The sequence below is a fragment of the Phoenix dactylifera genome, chromosome 4 (genome assembly GCF_009389715.1).
Source record: "Phoenix dactylifera cultivar Barhee BC4 chromosome 4, palm_55x_up_171113_PBpolish2nd_filt_p, whole genome shotgun sequence".
Lineage (NCBI taxonomy): Eukaryota > Viridiplantae > Streptophyta > Magnoliopsida > Arecales > Arecaceae > Phoenix > Phoenix dactylifera.
The window spans coordinates 31,185,594-31,204,766 of NC_052395.1; the positions used below are offsets into that span (position 1 = coordinate 31,185,594).

Below are 19,173 nucleotides of genomic sequence, written 5' to 3' on the forward strand. Positions count from 1 at the left end.
AATATTTCCCGTGATCCCAGCAACCCGGACGATCGCCTCCTCCCAGCGATCCCGCGTTCGTTCCAAAGCCGTGATCCCAGCGTGGTCCAAAGAAGGAAGTCGATGAAGCCTCCACGATCCGCCCAGCCGATCCCGCGACATCCTCCTTTCCAAATCAGCACCAGCATCCCGGACAACCCCATACTCCGCTCTCCCAGCCTTCCACGAAGCACCATGTCTCCTCTGCAAGCAAATCTCCCTGCATCACGCGGCTGTCCATGCTCACATCGGGAAAAAAGAACTCACATCGGGAAAAAAGAATAGAGCCATGCTCTGTTTTTGAAAGAAAGAAAAAAAAAGAAAGAAAAAGGGCATGGGTTCCACCGAGAGGGAGAAGTTCCGTGTTTGATTTTTTTTCCTTTATTTTATTTTATTTTATTTGCAGAAGAAAGGCAGCATCAGGCTACCAATCTTCATTTCTACTTTTGTAATCAATTTTCTTTTTATGAAATCTATCAAATTTCTTTCATGCAATCCATGTTCTAGGTTCAGTTTAATTTATGCAATCTATTATTTTTTATTTTATGCAATCTGCATCTAAGTTTTAATTTAATATTCTATAATTTATTTTATACATTCTGGAATTCTTGTTTTAATTGCAAAAGTTTTCTTTCTTCCCTTTGTTTATTTTTTTTAGAAAAATAGCTCTGCTTGGTTAGAGATTAATCGAATATCCTCAATGAATTGTTTTTTTTTAAAAAAATAAACCTTAATGGAGTTTCTATTCTCTATTTGTGTACTCCAATTGCCTTCCTGTGGATTGACCTCGTACAACCACTATTCATCGAATAGAGGATGGTAAGAGTAAATATAAAAATATTTGTTTGTTGGTTAAGATCTTGACAACGACACCCTTTTTAAGTCATCCTCAGGTCTACAAGAAAGCCAACAACAAATTTTGGCGCCATTAACGGGGAGGCAAGGCGAGTCACAAGGAAGATTCAACGAACGCCACTAAGATCAGGTGTGAAATTTTTACTTCTAGCCTTGATTTATTTTCTTAGATTATTTTAATCTTTCCTTATTTAATTCTTCCTAGATTAAAGTCAAAAAAAATTTAAAAATTAATTAGATTAAAAAAAAATTTGCTAGTAATTGATAGGGTGCAATCCTCCGAGGTTATCATACCTCTATTGGGGCTCCTCACGGAGTAATCTCCAAAGCTTATTCAACGGGCATTCGGAGATTGACTGACGCATAAAGATTAGTTTTTAGTTTACATTCAAGTTATTCCTATATAAAAATTTAAATAAACAAAAAAAATATAAAATTAAAAAATTAAAAAAAAATAAATATATAAATAAAAAAATTGCTTGATCATTTAATTAAAGGAATTTAATGTCATGCCATAAAACTTCTAAAAAAATTTTACGATTGTTGCATGTAGTGTAAAGTATTTGCATAAAAAAATCTAAGGGAAAAACCCACTAAAAAGATAAGGTCGGAATTTCATCACTCGTCCTTAGCCCAAAAAAATCATCACAGTGCATAAATATCCTAAGCCTAATCATATTAAAAATAATTAGACATTGGCATTAGGATTTTTGAGCTCAATAGGCTCTTGGAAAGAAGCGACTGAAGGCCACTCCAGTGAGAACTTTAGTAATTGGTAATGTCTAGGCAAGTTTTATAACAGTGAAAACTATTACGAAAATTGTGGTACTTAAGTGAGCCTAGTCTACCACCACACACCCTGTAACTTACCTGGTCACTAGTCACTAGATTTTCTTAACTTGTAAGCTTAAGTTTAATCTGGAAGGGAGATTAGGAGTTGTCTAATCTAGGAGAGAATTTTAGAAATTCTTACCTAATAATTCTCCACGCAATTAGATTTAAGAAGCTACTAAACCTCACTTGATTCTAAGACTAATAAAGTCAAATTGTTGTGTGGTGTTGGTTGTTGTCATCTGTGTCTAGCCCTTCTTTTCTCTTAGGATCTCGTTCATTTTAGGAGTCAAATCTAATGAATTATTGATAGTGTATGCATGGTAGAAGGTCATTAAGGGGTAAGTTAACACCATTTGATCCTGAGATTGATAGAAATTTTCATCACAACCAGCGATCTATATGCCAACCGTCAATCTCTACAATAGGTGAACATATTAAAACTTTGAATGAGTTGTTCGCACCCGCATCCGCTAGTCCCCCTACTTGCATAGTGTTACCAATTAATAATGCAGCCCAGTTCGAGATTCGAGCTGCAACAATAAACATGTTACCCAAATTTCATGGGTTTGAGAGTGAACAACCGTATATTCATCTAAATTTTTTTTTGACAATTTGTCAAACGTTTAGAAATCAAAACTTAGATGAAGAGGGTATTAAATTAAGGTTGTTTTCCATGACTTTAGAGGATCGTGCTGCGGCATGACTATATTCTCTTGCTTCAAATTCCATCACATCATGGGAACAACTATCTAGGAAGTTCATGGCTAAGTTCTATCCCATGGTAAAGACTGAAAAAATTAAGGATGCCATCAGAACTTTTAGAGCAAAATCTGAGGAGGAATTTTTCCAACTTTGGAAAAGATTCCACGATCTTTTGGTCAAGTGCCCGCACCATGGGCTTGACAAGGCTGATTTAGTACATTTCTTTTACAAAGGACTACCACCAGCACACAGGAACATGATTGAATCGATGCATAAGGGTAGGTTCATAAACCAAACCCCTGATCAAGCCTATGAGTTCCTTGTGGACTTAGCTGAAAATGCCCAAAATTGGAGTAGCTACGGTCAGGAGATAGATAGAGATGATTATGGATCTAGAGAACCAAGTACCTACGGAATAAAAATAGACCCAGAACTCAAAAATGTCATGTCCAATATGGTGAATGAGGTGAATAATCTAGGCAAAAAGTTGAATGCTTTCACGATTTCCACTAACTCGAACTCACACAAAGAGTCAAATCCTATCATGAAAGTGGAACACGAGCCACAAGGCTTATGTATCTTGTGTAACAGTTCTGAGCATCTAGTGGAGTATTGTCCTAGTTTACCCAACATTAAGGCCGAGCAGGCAAATGCTCTAAATTCATATAATGTCTTTAAGAAACCCACTCCCAACTCATTCAGCCCAATTTATCACCCTGATAATAGGTTTCACCTGAACTTCTCATACAGGCAGACTGAACCTATTTAGCATCAAGGTGGTCCACCAGATTTTCAGAAGAACTTTCCTAGGATAGGTCCACCACAGATGAACCAATCATTAGCTCCACCTATCCCTCCTTATAGTGCCCTTATCCCTCAGCAATCTACATCGTTGGAAAGCCATGATGGCTAACATGATGAAGCAACAACAAGACTTCATCCAACAACAACAATAAACTAATATGGCTCAAACCCAGACTAACCAATTCCATGCACAAACAATTGCAAAACTTGAGGTTAGTCTAAGCCAAATAGCTAACTCTCTAGGGGATAGGAAGAGAGGTGAATTACCCAGACAGCCAGTGCCTAACCCTAGTAGGCAACAAAATCAAGGGCCGAGAGGCCAGTTTTAGATTGACTCAAATGAAAATTCAACCCATGAAGTCCAGGCAATTACCACTTTACAGTCTGTCAAGCAAGTGGACAACAAGATCCAACTTCCTGTACAAGAAAAAGAAGAAAAGCATGAACCGAACCCCACTCAGAAAAAAGGACAAGAATAAGAAACACAAGGAATAGAGAAAAAATCAAAAGAGACATACACACCCATGGCTCCCTTTCCTAGTAGACTACAAGATTCCAAGAAAAAATCTTAGTATGATGAAATCATGGAGATTTTAAAAATGTCTAAATAAATTTATCCTTCCTAAATGTCATCAGCCAGATCCCCTTCTATGCAAAATTTTTAAAAGACCTCACTACGGTGAAAAGAAAAACCAGTATTTCTAAGCAAGCTGTGATAGCGGCACAAGCATCTTCTCTCATTCAACAATAGATTGCCCCAAAATACAAGGTTCTTAGTTGCCCCACTGTTGAAATTAAAATAGGAGAAACCATCATTCGAAGAGCCCTCCTAGATTTAGGAGCTAGTGTAAACTTGTTATCCTATTCTGTGTACACATAGTTAGGTTTAAGAAAATTAAAACCCACAAACATCACTCTTTCGTTAGCAGTTAGAACTATAAAGTACCCCAAAGAAATTGTGGAGGATGTGATTGTAAAAGTTAATGAGTTCTACTGCCCTGTGGATTTTGTAGTCCTTGAAACTGAACCAGTAAAAAATCCAGAAAGTCACATCCTGGTGATCCTAGGTAGACTATTTTTGGCCACTTCAAATGCTGTGATTAGTTGCCGAAATAGAATAATGACTCTAGCCTTTGGAAACATGACTGTCTAGCTCAATGTTTTTCACAGTAGTAGTCAGTCAACTGAGATGGATAATTTGGAAGAAATTCATGTGATCGAGAACATAATTAGCAGTTCTTTTGAAGAGTTAAGTTATTCTAATCCATTAGAAAGATGTTTGGCTAATTTCGGTCAAAATTGTGAATCAATTCAAGAGGTGAATGCACTATTAGATTTCATTCTTATGATGGATACTAGCAGATGGGCCACCAAATTTGAATCATTGCCTATTTCAGAATCTCAGCTAGTGCCATCTAATGTCAAACCTCCCCAGCTAGAACTTAAAGACTTTCTTGAAAACTTGAAGTATGCATTTCTTGGAGATAACAAGACCTTACATGTTATAATTGCATCGAATCTGACTAAAGAACAGGAAGAGAAGTTGTTAAGTATCCTTCGGAAGAATCAGGAAGCTATCGGTTGGTCTATAGCTGATATCAAGGGAATTAGTCATTCTGTGGTCCAACATAAGATCCATCTAGAAGAGGATGCAAAAATCTTTAGAGAACCACAAAAGCCACTTAATCCAGTCATGAAGGATGTAGTTCGAGCCGAGGTCATCAAGCTTTTAGATGCAGGGATTATATATCCTATTTCTGATAGTCAGTGGATAAGCCCAGTTCAAGTCGTACCCAAGAAGTCCGGCATCACTGTAGTAAAAAATGATCATAATAAGTTAGTTCCTACTCGAATCCAAATGGGTGGCGAGTGTGCATCGACTACAAGAAGCTTAACGCCATGACTAGAAAAGACCACTTTTCTCTATCCTTCATGGATCGAATGCTAGAATGTCTAGCTGGCCACTCTCATTACTGTTTTCTCGATGGTTATTCTGGATATAACCAAGTCCCTATCGCACATGAGGATCAAGAGAAAATCACGTTCACCTATCCTTATAGCACTTTTGCCTACCATCGCATGCCTTTTGGGCTATGCAATGCATTGGCTACATTCCAGCAGTGTATGATGAGTATTTTCTCCAACATGGTGGAGAAATTTTTAGAAATTTTTATGGATGACTTTTCTGTATTTGGATCAAATGTCGATGAATGTCTGCACCACTTAACACTTGTTGTAGAACGCTGTAAAGAGAAAAATCTAGTTCTTAACTGGAAAAAGTATCATTTTATCGTAGAATCAGGCATTGTTTTAGGACACATTGTGTCACAAAGAGAAATTGAGGTGGATAAGGCCAAAGCAGAATTAATTGCTAAATTGCCACCTCCCAAGACTGTTAGAAAAATTCGATCATTTTTAGGGCATGCGGATTTTTACCGCCGTTTTATCAAGGATTTTAGCAAAATATCGAAATCCTTATGTGATTTGTTGGCCAAAGATGCTATTTTCAATTTTTTGCCAACTTGTGTAGCTGCTTTCGAAAGACTGAAGTCTGAATTGACTTCAGCAACCATCATAAGGTCTCTTGGTTGGAGTCATCCTTTTGAAATCATGTGTGATGCATCTGATTATGCCATAGGTGCCGTCTTAGGTCAGCGAGTGGGGAAGCTTCCTCATGTTATTCATTATGCGAGCAAAACCTGAATGACGCCCAACTCAACTATTCCACCACTGAAAAAGAATTGTTGGTGGTTGTTTTTGCTCTAGATAATTTTTTTCCATACCTGATAGGATCTAAGGTTCTTGTTTATTCTGATCATGCCGCCCTTAAGTACCTTCACACAAAGAAGGATGCCAAGGCAAGGCTCATTCGTTGGATCTTACTGCTCCAGAAATTTGATCTCGAAATTCGAGATAAAAAGGGATCTGAAAATGTAGTGGCTGACCACTTGTCCAGACTAATTGTTGAGTCATCTGCAGAATCCTTACATATATCTGAAACTTTTCTGGATGAACAACTAATGACGATTTTCTATACCAATATTTCATGGTATGCTGACATAGTCACTACCTTGTTACTGAACAAATGCCCAGCTCTTGGACGAAGCAGGGCAATTTCGCTTCCTAGCTCGTGTGAAGTGGTATTTTTGGGATGAACCATACTTATTCAAATACTGCCCCGATCAGATCATCCGACGGTGTATCCCTAAATACGAACAAAGAAAAGTCCTTTCCTTTTGTCATGACCATGCTTGTGGTGGTCATTTCAGTGGTAAAAAGACAGCCGCAATGGTTTTACAGTGCAGATTCTATTAAACCACACTATTTCATGACTCACACGAGTATTGTAAAACATGTGACCGATGTCAAAGACTAGAAAAAATTTCAAGAAGAAATGAGATGCCCCTGAACCCGATCTTAATTGTAAAAATCTTTGATGTTTGGGGTATTGATTTTATAGGTCCTTTTTCTATGTCATTTGGGCACCAGTATATACTCCTTGCTGTTGACTATGTGTCCAAGTGGATTGAGGCTATCGCGTGTAAGACCAATGATCACAAAGTGATGATCAAGTTTCTTAAGGAGTCTATCTTCGCTCGCTTTGGCACCCCTCATGCTATCATTAGTGATGGGGGAAAACACTTGCAATAGAATTTTTAAAGCTCTTGCTAGGAAGTACAACATCACCAACAAGGTTGGTACACCGTATCATCCACAAACGAGTGGACAAGTTGAGATTTCCAACAGAAAAATTAAGACTATCCTTGAAAAAACTGTCAATCCATCTCGAAAGGATTGGTCCCTTAGGTTAACGGATGCATATGGGTATATCGTACAGCCTACAAAACACCAATTGGAATGCCCCCATATAGGATTGTTTATGGCAAGGCTTGTCATTTACCTGTCGAGTTAGAACATAAGGCCTATTAGGTAATCAAACATCTAAATTTCGATCTCGACAAGGCGGGAGAACATAGAAAACTTCAACTCGATGAGCTTGAAGAAATTAGGAACGATGCTTACGAGTGTGTTAAGAAGTAGAAGGATCACATGAAGGTCATGCATGATAAAATGATCACTCGTAAGGAATTTCACCAAGGACAAAAGGTTCTTCTATATGATTTTCGATTACATCTGTTCTCTAGGAAACTTAAATCTCGCAGGACTGGCCCATACACGGTAGAGAAAGTGCATCCACATGGTGCAGTAGTAATATGCAATACCAAGGATGGTAGGTCCCTTCAAGTCAATGGACATCGTTTAAAACCATACCTTGAGTATCTAAGTCCAGAAGTCAAGGAGACACTTCTGATCGATCCTGTCTATCATGAATGAATTAGAATTGTCTGGCTGAAGATATAAAACTTAGCGCTCTTGGGAGGAAACCCAACATGTAAAATTACTAACATGCAAGTTTGGGGGTATTTTCCCCGGTCTTCAAGTTATTCAGCCATATAAAGGTCCAATATGAAGTAATGTCTCCTCTGTCCTATTCTGTTTTAATTTTCTCAACATTGAAGACAATGCTGAATTTAGGTATGCGGGTGAGAATATTTTTGATTTTTCTGTCTAAAAGAATTTTTGTGCCTAAAAAAAAAAGGATTTCAAATTTTTAACTCAAATTCTAATCTTTTTGGCGGTAAAAACTAGGAATTGCTTTGACAATAACTTTAAGTTAAGGAATATAATAGCAGTTCTAACTTGAGTTTTCATCCCACCTGTCTCCTGCTAACATGATAGAAGATGATTTAGCATCTACACATAAGCATATAAATTGTGGGGTATGTAAACTTACAACTAATATGAATACTTTTAATCTTCTGGATAATTTAAAGTTATATGTGTGATGAACACCCTATGCCAATTTTTTTTTAAATAATAATAATAATAATAATAATGAGTCTTCTCATTGAGTAACCGGGTCTCTTGCCTGGCAAGCAGTGAGTGTTCACGTAAAAAGGTGAGGATGACTGACATTAAACTCTGAGTGACTAATTCAGCCTTGGAGCCTAGTTGACTTGAGTTATTAAGCCTGTTAGGGTGTCTTTACATCTAGTACCCTGAGCCATCTAGATTCGAAGTCATTGGCCTAACACTCGCTACACGGGTCAGATAGAAAGCTTAATAAGGCTAGATATTACATAAGTCATTCTTCTTAGCATTCAGTCTGATTAAAAGTTAAATCTCGGGTATTCATTACCATTTAACTCTAGAAAGTCTTGAAAATTAGAGTGATCATGTTGGAAGTAAGTGAAAGCCACTCATTTATATGATACTATCTTGCACCTCACTACATTCTTGACTTGTTAGTAGATAGATGGGGTGTAATGGAACATGAGTTAGAGTCTGCTTAAATATGATAACAATAAGTCTCTATTATCCTTGCAATTTTAGGTTCATACAGTAATACTTGTTCAAATTTTGAGTTAAACATTGGAAATTCCTGACTGATGAAGTTTGTAGGTAACTTCACTGCAAACCCTCACGAGACAACACTTGTCCACTAGGGTAACCTAGGGGTTTAAAGGCTTGTTGCACGTGCTAAGTGCAATCATGATTTCCTATGAAAATGGGTACGTATCTCAGTTTTGTGTACTTAGCTTCAATAAAAAGTCATAAGTAGATTACATCTTTTGTACTCTCATTTTATCGTTAGCTTGTTAATTGCTAGAGACTAGCAATAAGCTAGTTGGAGGGTGTGATGAGAGCACAAAAGTGCGACGCTACTTAAATTAATATTATTGTTAACATATAATGATAAATTTACTAGTTTAATATTATATTTTCGTTTGGTACAGGTTATTATAAATTAAAGTTTAAATACGCATTTGGTACAGATGGCGCAGGCCCAATTCTACCATGACCTGGTCAAGCATATTTGCCTCCGAACGACTTTCCATCCAGCCCACGCATATCAGCCTGTCTCCCGCGTCCCTAATTTGTCATATATGATGGATTCCCACCAACCATCCAAGGATCACAGAATCGAGCCTAGTTTGAAGACATAGAGTAGGGGAGCTAACAGTGGAGTCCCACCAACCGTCCACATCCTTCCAAATCAGTCTCCGCATATTTCATCCCGTGAGATCACACGTGAGCCCAAGTATCAAGTCACAGCATCCCATTGATCCCGCGTCCATTCCAGAACTCCTCTTCTTCCGCACACAATCCAGCCTCCCACGTTGCACCCCAGCGATCCTCGCATTCCTCCGCATCCTGGATCAGCCATCCATCCATGAAGGAAGCACCCAACAGCCTGTGATGCATCCTAAGATTCCTCCTCCCAGCTTCTTCCGCCTCTTCTTCCGTCTGCGTTCAACGAGCCGTTCCAGCCGCAGCCAATATTTGCCGTGATTCCAGCAACCCGGACGATCGCCTCCTCCCAGCGATCCCGCGTTCGTTCCAAAGCCGTGATCCCAGCGTGGTCCAAAGAAGGAAGTTGATGAAGCCTCCACGATCCGCCCAGCCGATCCCGCGACATCCTCCTTTCCGGATAAGCGCCAGCATCCCGGACGACCCCATCCTCCACTCTCCGATCCTTCCACGAAGCACCATGTCTCCTCTGCAAGCAAATCTTCCTGCATCACGCGGCCATCCTCGTCATCATGCTATTTCAGCCGTCCATGATTCACGGCCTAGAATCCAGCCTCCGTGAACGCTCCAACGCGATCAATGACCGCAATCCGCGTCCTCCTCCTCTTTCGGGATCCATCGCTGGCTTCAAGGTCTTGGGCGATCTATAAAAAGGGGAGACGCTCAGCTGTGCAGGGAAGGAGGTTCTCAGTTGGGCCAAAGGAGAGCTCACATCGGGAAAAAAGAACAAAGCCATGCTCTGTTTTTGAAAGAAAGAAAAAAAAGAAAGAAAAAGGGCATGGGTTCCACCGAGAGGGAGAAGTTCCGTGTTTGATTTTTTTCCCTTTATTTTATTTTATTTTATTTGCAGAAGAAAGGCAGCATCAGGCTACCAATCTTCATTTCTACTTTTGTAATCAATTTTCTTTCATGCAATCCATGTTCTAGGTTCAGTTTAATTTATGCAATCTATTAATTTTTCTTTTATGCAATCCGCATCTAAGTTTTAATTTAATATTCTGCAATTTATTTTATGCATTCTAGAATTCTTGTTTTAATTTCAAAAGTTTTCTTTCTTTCCTACCTCCTACAACCACTATTCATCGAATAGAGGATGGTAAGAGTAAATATAAAAATATTTGTTTGTTGGTTAAGATCTTGACAACGACACCCTTTTTATGTCATCCTCAGGTCTACAAGAAAGCTGACAACACATAGGTATATTCACCATCAGTCCTACCCAAACCAGTGGCTTCACTTTCACTATCGTAAACACCTTTGAAATCATGACGTATACCCATCGGTCAAGCAATTCAAATTCGAAATATACACGTCCTTGTTAGAAAATGAGGAAGAACACTCAAGAAGAAGGTGGTAGAAACTATCAAGAACAAAATTTAGAGAATGATAATTTTCATTCAACTCACAACTTACAAATGGATGCTTACAACTCTTTGACGCGCTCGCAAAAATATTTTCGTGAAACTAATCTCCCAAGTATAGGAGAATCGTATAAGTAGTAAAATCTCGGAAGTCCGAGGTCGAATCCTCAGGGAACGTTCTATGGATTATTAGCGTAATTTTTAGATGTAATTTTGGATTGATTTTCAGAAATTAAAATCAGAGAACAATATAGCAATAAACAAAGTTCAATGAAATAAAGATGGTAGGGATCTGGAATCCCCCTTGATGATATTGCATCCAAGAAATAAACTCTATGGTTCTTGATTAAAAATGAATGGTAGGATAGATCTAATCATGGTATATGTTTCATAAACATATGAACTCAATTTCTAAGCATTCATCGTGCTTTCTACATCTACGACGAATCAAATACTAAAGCAATCCATATATCAATAATCATAATCCATTAAATAGCTATCTACGAAATAACTATGCATGGATCAAAAACATATCAGTAAATATAATTCATTCAAGGCAAAAGTTTAGAGTTTACTTCAAAGAGCAATACATCAAAGGTTCCTCCATCACCCTTCACCTAAGAAATCAACCCTCCATTAACATAAAAGAAAACTCCCCTCTTTTCTTTTCTTTTTTCTATTCTTTTTGGAAATAGAGCTTGCTCTGTTTCCCTTTTTTTTTTCTTCATTGAATAGCCGGCTGAGGCTCTCTGTTTCTTCGAATGAACTCCCCCCTCTCCCAGCTGAGAGGTAATATCCTCTTTTCCTTTGATCCCCCGATTTCGCACGCGGTGGATACCTGTCGGCTGAGATGGATTCCTGATCCCACGAGATACGTGGAGATGCTGAGTATCCCGGATGCGAGAAGGCCGATCACGGACGAGATTGGAGCTTGGACGCGGAATGGGCTGCTGGCCGCAGGATGAGATTTGGATGCACAAATCTGAGGAAGGCTGAAGATCGTGGGATGCTGGGATGCATGAGCTTGCGGGAGAATTGGACTCGGACGGCTGGATGAGGCTGTGGATGCGGGATCTTCGCGGGATGATGACTACACGAGGAGAAGATGGACTGCTGGCATTTGGGATTCGGATGACGTGTGTGACCTTTGCTGGTAGCTGAGACGCGGATCTGGAAGACACCCGGATGCTAGCTGATCGCAGATGCGGAAATCGCGGGATGATGAGCTGCACGCGGATGCTGGGAGCTGATGTGGCTGGAACTCGGGAGAAGCAGATGGATGCAAGGAGGATCGGACGTGGCATTCTGGGAGAAGCTTCATGGGCAAACCGCTGAGAAGAGGTGGACGGCTGAGCTTAAGCATTGGAGCTGGGACGCGTTGTGAACTGAGACGCGTGGGAGATTCACACGCGGAGAAGACGGACGCGGTTCCTGGGGTCTCGAATCCGGAAGATGTGCGGATGGGCTGCACGCGGGCTGCTTCAAATGGATGCATGGGATGAGATGGGATCTGAGGAGGCTGGGACTCTTGGATGCTACGCAAGAAACGACCACAGGGCATTGGACGCTGGGATGCGGAAAGCTCGGACGCTGGGAGCTAATCACACGCGGAGATGCTCACGGGATGCATCGCGGACGGTTGAATATGGGCTCTATTCTGCAGCTGGAAAGAGATGAATTTATATAAAAATAATGATAAAAATTATAATAAGTGCTAAGGATAAAATATTTAATCACGCAAATGTTAACACCTATTATTTATCATTATTTTGCTAACATTAGGCTAAGTTAATTGGTACTTAGATCGCACTTTTGTGCTCTCATCATACCCCCCAACTAGCTTATTGCTAGTCTCTAGCAATTCAGAGTAAACAATAACATGAGAGTACAAAAAGTATTGGTTGATCCTTTGATGTTTTATTAGAACTAATTGCATAAAATTAAGATAAGCACTCACTTTCGTAGGAATCACGATTGCACTTAGCACGTGCAACAAGCCATTAAAACCCTAGGTTACCCTAGTGGACGAGTGTTGTCTCGTGAGAATTTTCAGGGATGTTACCCACAAACATCATGAATTATATGACATGAGATTCTAATAAAAATATGAAATAAATTTTAAGCTAATACAAATGTAATTAATTGATATATATTTTTAAGCATGGCAACTATCAAAACAAGGAAATATAAAAGTGTAATGTGCATTAAATTGCATGACTTTCTCAGAGTACTAATACCTCCACCACAATAGGCACCGCCTGAGTTTTAGGTGCACTACTCAAGTCCACAAATGTTTTCTACAATTTATTAGAACCTAATCCATCAAATTTTCAGAATATCACATGTTGTTTAAATTTGTCAAGAATGGTTCGCATGTAAAGAAAGAGCTATCAATCCCAACTAAACAACCCGGGTACACAGAAGTCCAATATAATGGAGTCAAACCAGCCATTACCACATTTCACTAGGTTCAGCCTGACCAACTCATTCATGCTTATTGTTATTTCATTCATTTTTTTTTTTCAATACCCATGACGACTACAGCTATCCAACCCCATTAGGCTCTAGTAAGGTCCATGTAGCGAGCTTTCAGCCAATGACCCCCGATCCAGTTGGCTCAAGACATTAGGTGAAACACCCCTCGGACTTAATTACTCGAACCAGACTACGCCACGAGGCCAGACTTGTCATCATAAGAATTTTTTTTCATAATTATGCAAGAAAAGAGAAGATAGATTGAACCATATATATATATTTTATTATATATGTGACTGCATCGTGACTATAGGTCAACCAAGGTCGGATCATAAGGCACCTAAGTAATCTAACTGGGATATTCAACCTCTATCTTTATGTGAAAACCAAATCATGAACCTTATGGTACGAACAAGGATACTTGTACTTCTTTTACGGATAAGGCTCACAAAAATACAGTTAACAAATATGAACTCCTGAGGCCTTCCTATTGTCATTAAGTACATGTGTGGGGATCTAATATTAGGTCTCTGATCAATCATAGTATGCATGTGTTCCTTGCCTTAATAGTTGCACAAACTCACTATGAAAATACATGTGCATTTGCTCAGAAAAGAAAGTAATAGAATAAATTAAATGCAAAAACAAGTTTTTTTTTTTGGTCAAAATATTTTCCGCCCCCCAACTTAAACATTGCATTGTCCTCAATGTAAAAGATACAAGAAACGATATATGAAAGACAATAGAGAAAATAATATTGGAGAGAAGAGTAATACCTTGAGCTGTTGATAACCAAAAAAGAAGACCTACAAAATAAGAAGAAGACTAAAAATAAAAGAAAAATATAATTCTAACTAATATACACATACCTTTGTCGTCAAGCTCAGTCATAAGAAGGCTCCCCCAAGGAAAAGAAGTCCTCTTCATCTGCCAAATTCTCAAGAAAAGGTTTTAATCTGTGTCCATTTACCTTAAAAATTGTGCTATCCTGTGGATTCTCAATTTCAACTGCCCCATGTGGAAAAACAGTTTTTACAATGAAAGGACTTGTCCATCTTGATCGTAACTTTTCAGGAAACAGATGTAAGCGAGAATCATAACAAAGAACTTTTTGTGCAGGTTCAAAAGATTTTCTTAGAATTGATTTATCATGCTTAATTTTCATTCATTCTTTACAAAGTCTAGCATTGTCATACGCATCCCGACGAATTTCATTCAACTCACTTAATTGTAATTTTCTAGCTAAACCAGCATCTGACAATTCAAAGTTTAATTTTCTAATGGCCCAATACGATTTATGCTCTATTTCAATAGGTAGATGACATGCTTTTCCATAAACTAGCCGATACGGGGACATACCAAGAATAGTTTTATAAGCAGTACGGTAAGCCCACAATGCGTCAGAAAGTTTTAAAGATCAGTCTTTGCGTGATGGATTCACCGTTTTCTCTAAAATTCGTTTAATCTCCCGATTGGCTAACTCTACTTGGCCACTAGTCTGCGGGTGATAAGGAGTTGCAATTCTATGGGTGATACCGTACTTTCGTAATAGGATCTCAAAAGGCTTATTACAAAAATGTTTTCCACCATCACTAATGATAATGTTGGGCATCCCAAATCGTGAAAAAATATTTTCTTTAAGAAATTTCAAAACAGGTTTGTGATCATTAGTTCTACAGGCAACAGCTTCTACCCATTTTGACACATACTCAACACCAACTAAAATATACTCATATCCAAAAGACGGTAGAAATGGGCCCATAAAATCGATGCCCCACATGTCAAAAATTTCAATAGCAGTAATGGGCTGAAGAGGCATCATTTGCCTACGAGTTAGACTTCCTACACGTTGACATTGGTCACATGTCCTACAGAACTCGTGGGCATCTTTAAATAGTGTAGGCCAATAAAAACCACATTGCAACACCTTAGCTGCCGTTTTCTTAGATGCAAAGTGTCCTCCACAAGCACTGGCATGACAAAAAGAGAGTACACTTTGCATCTCATGCTTCGGAATGCATCTTCTAAAGATTTGATCATTGCAATACTTGAACAAATAAGGAGTATCATAATAATAATTTCTTACTTCACGCAAGAAATTATTCTTATCATTCGATCCCCAATGCTCCGGCATCCGGTTCGTGACAAGAAAGTTTACAATATCAGCATACCATGGCATAGTAGAAAGTGCAAACAGCTGCTCTTCGGGAAATGAGTCCTTGATGGAAAACTGTGGCACCGAATTATTAAAAACTAGCCGTGATAAATGGTCAGCAACCACATTCTCTACTCCCTTTTTATCTTTGATAGTGATGTCAAATTCTTGGAGTAGAAGTATCCATCGTATTAAGCGTGGTTTGGCCTCTTTCTTATCCAGTAAATATTTTAGTGCTGCATGATCCGTAAAGATAACAATAGGAGCACCAAGGATATAAGAGCGAAATTTGTCTAATGCAAATACTACTATAAGCAATTCCTTCTCGGTGGTGGTGTAATTCATTTGAGCATCATTTAAGGTTTTGCTTGCATAGTAGATGACATATGGCTTATTATCCTTGCGTTGTTCTAGGACAGCTCCTATCGTATAGTCGCTAGCATCACACATGATCTCAAAAGGTAATGACCAATCAGGTGGTCACACGATGGGTGCAGTGCTAAGCATAGCCTTCAATTTTTCGAATGCCTCTTGACATGTTTCAGTCCAATTGAACGGTGTATCAAGGGATAGGAGGTTACATAATGGTCGAGCTATGACACTAAAGTCCTTGATGAACCTCCTATAAAATCCTGCGTGACCCAAAAATGATCTAACATCTCTAACCGTCTTGGGTGCAGGTAGCTTGGCGATTAAGTCAATCTTAGCTCTATCAACTTTCATGCCCTTCGATGAAACAATATGTCCTAGGATAATTCCCTTTGGCACCATAAAGTGGCATTTCTCCCAATTCAGTATCAGATTCTTTTCCATGAATCGAGCTAAGACTGCTTGTAAGTGTGACAGGCAATCATCAAAAGAATTGCCAAAAATAGAGAAATCATCCATAAACACTTCTAAAAATTTCTCGGTCATTTCTTCAAAAATGCTGAGCATACACCTTTGGAATGTTGCAGGTGCATTACACAACCCGAATGGCATCCGACGGAAAGCGAATGTGCCAAAAGGACAAGTGAAGGTAGTCTTCTCTTGATCCTGGTGAAATTTCGATTTGGTAGTACGCGGAATAGCCATCGAGAAAACAATAGAATTTGTGTCCTGCAACTCTTTCCAAAACTTGGTCTAGGAAGGGTAGGGGAAAGTGATCTTTCCTAGTGACCAAATTCAATTTTCGGTAGTCAACACACATGCGCCAACTCGTCGGAACGCGAGTCAGAACTAACTCACCCTGCTCATTTTTGACTACCGTCAGACCTGACTTCTTAGGAACGACTTGAGTAGGACTTACCCACTTGCTGTCGGAAATTGGGTAAATAATACCCACGTCAAGCAACTTGAGGACTTCTGCCTTAACCACATCTCTCATCGTAGGATTCAACCTGCGTTGCATTTGCCTTGTGGTTGTGGCATTGTCCTCCAAATATATCCGGTGCATGCAAATTGAAGGGCTAATCCCCTTCAAGTCGGCAATAGACCACCCTAAAGCTCCCTTATGATTCTTTAGAACACCGAGTAATTTTCTTTCTTGGGCATGATCAAGGTCAGATGAGATGATTATAGGAAAAGTGTCCTCGGATCCAAGAAAGGCATACTTGAGTTCCTTCGGTAAAGATTTCAACTCGAGCTTAGGTGTTTGTTCATGGGATGGTACTATCTTTATTTCTCGAGGTGGCAACCGTTCAAATTCCTCTATTCTCGGTCTCCACCCATTGACCATCATAACATCCGAATTATCTAAACTAGGTGGGACCACATCATCAGCAGTACCTTCAGAACACCAATCTATCAAACCATTGTCGGCCAATTCAGTAAATGTTTCTTTTAACAGATATTCTTCCGCAATGGTTTCAACCCATTCAACTTCCTTACTTTCTTCATGATCACTGGGTTGTTTGCCTATACTAAAGACATTCAGTTTCAAGGTCATATTGTCAAAAGAAAGCTTCATGACACCATTCCTACAATTGATCAATGCATTAGAAGTTGCAAGGAACGGACGTCCTAAGATGACCGGAATCTGAGATGGTGAATTGGAAGCCGGATGTGTGTCCAGTACGATAAAGTCAACAGGAAAATAGAACTTGTCTACTTGGACCAACACATCTTCGATAATCCCTCTAGGAACCTTTACTGACCTGTCAGCTAATTGTAAGGTCACAGTTGTTGGCTTCAACTCACCCAAACCGAGTTGCTCATATACCGTATATGGCAACAAGTTCACACTCGCTCCTAAATCTAGCAATGCTCGCTCAATCCTAAAATTGCCAATGATGCACGAGATAGTTGGGCAACCTGGATCCTTATATTTAGGAAGAATGTCATGCTGTAAAATTGCACTCACAATTTCAGCCAGAAATGCCTTCTTCTTGACATTTAAACGACGCTTGACAGTGCACAAATCTTTTAAAAATTTTGCATAGGAAGGCACTTGTTTGATTGCATCAAGAAGAGGTACATTAATTTTTACTTGCTTAAAAAGCTCAAGAATTTCAGAGTTTGGTTCAGGCTTTTGTAAGGGCTTTAATTTTTGTGGAAACGGTGCAGAAAAAGAACATTTGATTTTTTCAGTAGATGTTGGTGCTTCAGTTTCTTCATTATCCTTTTCTTTTGTCTTGGGAGGGTCAGAATCAGGTATGACTTGTGTTTGTTCTAGAACTGGTCGGTCAATAATCTTTCCACTTCGCAAAGTTATTATACTCTTTGCTTGTTCTTTATGCGAAGTTGAAGATGATGCATTGCTACCGCCGTAGACTTGAGGGTTAGGTTGTGGTTGAGCTGGTAGCTTACCCTTCTCTTGAGCATTTAAAGCAGTGGTCAGCATTGTCAGTTGATTTCTTAATTCATTATTGATGTTAGCTTGACCTTGCATGAAAGATTGCAAAGTTTCTTCGAGACTGGATTTTTGAGGGGGTGCGTGTGCATAATGAGGTTGCGGAGGTGGAGGAGTTGGGTTATATACTTGTTGAGGTTGGTCATTCCTCCACCTGAAATTTGGATGGTTCTTCCATCCAGGATTGTAAGTACCCGAAAAAGGATTATTGAAAGATTTTTGATAGGTATTCATAACATTGGCCTGATCGTGCAAGACTTCCTTGAATGCGGGTATTGTGGGGCAATCAGTGGTGAGATGGCCAGGCATCTCGCAAATCCTACAACACTCGCTGTTATGTTCTACGGTCTTGACGGGTTCAATCCTTCTAAGTTCAATTTCCTCAACCTTCCTAGTAAGGGCTGCCATTTTAGCCTGAATATCATCCTGAGTACTAAGATTGTAAAGGCCCCTGTGTCCAACGCTAGTAGGCTTAGGTAAAGGTTTATTCACTCTATCCCCTGTATCCCATAATTGTGCAGTCTCTGCGAAAGAATCTAAATAGTCCCATGCCTCATCGGGTTGCTTTTCCAAAAATAGACCATTGCACATAGTCTCTATAAATTGTTTTAACTGTGGAGACAACCCTTCGTAAAAGAAACTAATGGTTCTCCATGTTTCAAACCCATGATGAGGACAAGAGAGAAGCAAATCTTTAAATCTCTCCCAGCATTCATAAAATGTTTCATGATCTTTTTGTTGGAAATTGCTAATGTGCCTTTTCAAAAAGTTAGTCCTTTGTGCGGGAAAGAATTTTTTCATGAATTCTCTTTGCATATCATGCCATGTTCCTAGCGATTTAGGTCTCAAGGAGTTCAGCCATGTTTTGGCTTTATCCTTTAAGGAAAAAGGAAACAAGGTCAATTTAAGGACATCTTCCGATACATTTGGCACTCTAAATGTGATGCTAATTTCCTCAAAATCTTTAAGGTGAAGATAAGGGTTCTCGGATTCCATTCCATGATACTTGGGCAGCAATTGAATTACTCCTGGTTTGATTTCAAAGT

The 19,173-nt window shown here is 39.2% G+C and overlaps 1 pseudogene; it reads left to right on the plus strand.

Annotated features, from left to right (window-relative positions):
- The first annotated feature begins 18,788 nt into the window (after positions 1-18,788).
- On the plus strand, positions 18,789-18,886 carry LOC120110709 (annotated as a pseudogene).
- Positions 18,887-19,173: the final 287 nt, after the last annotated feature.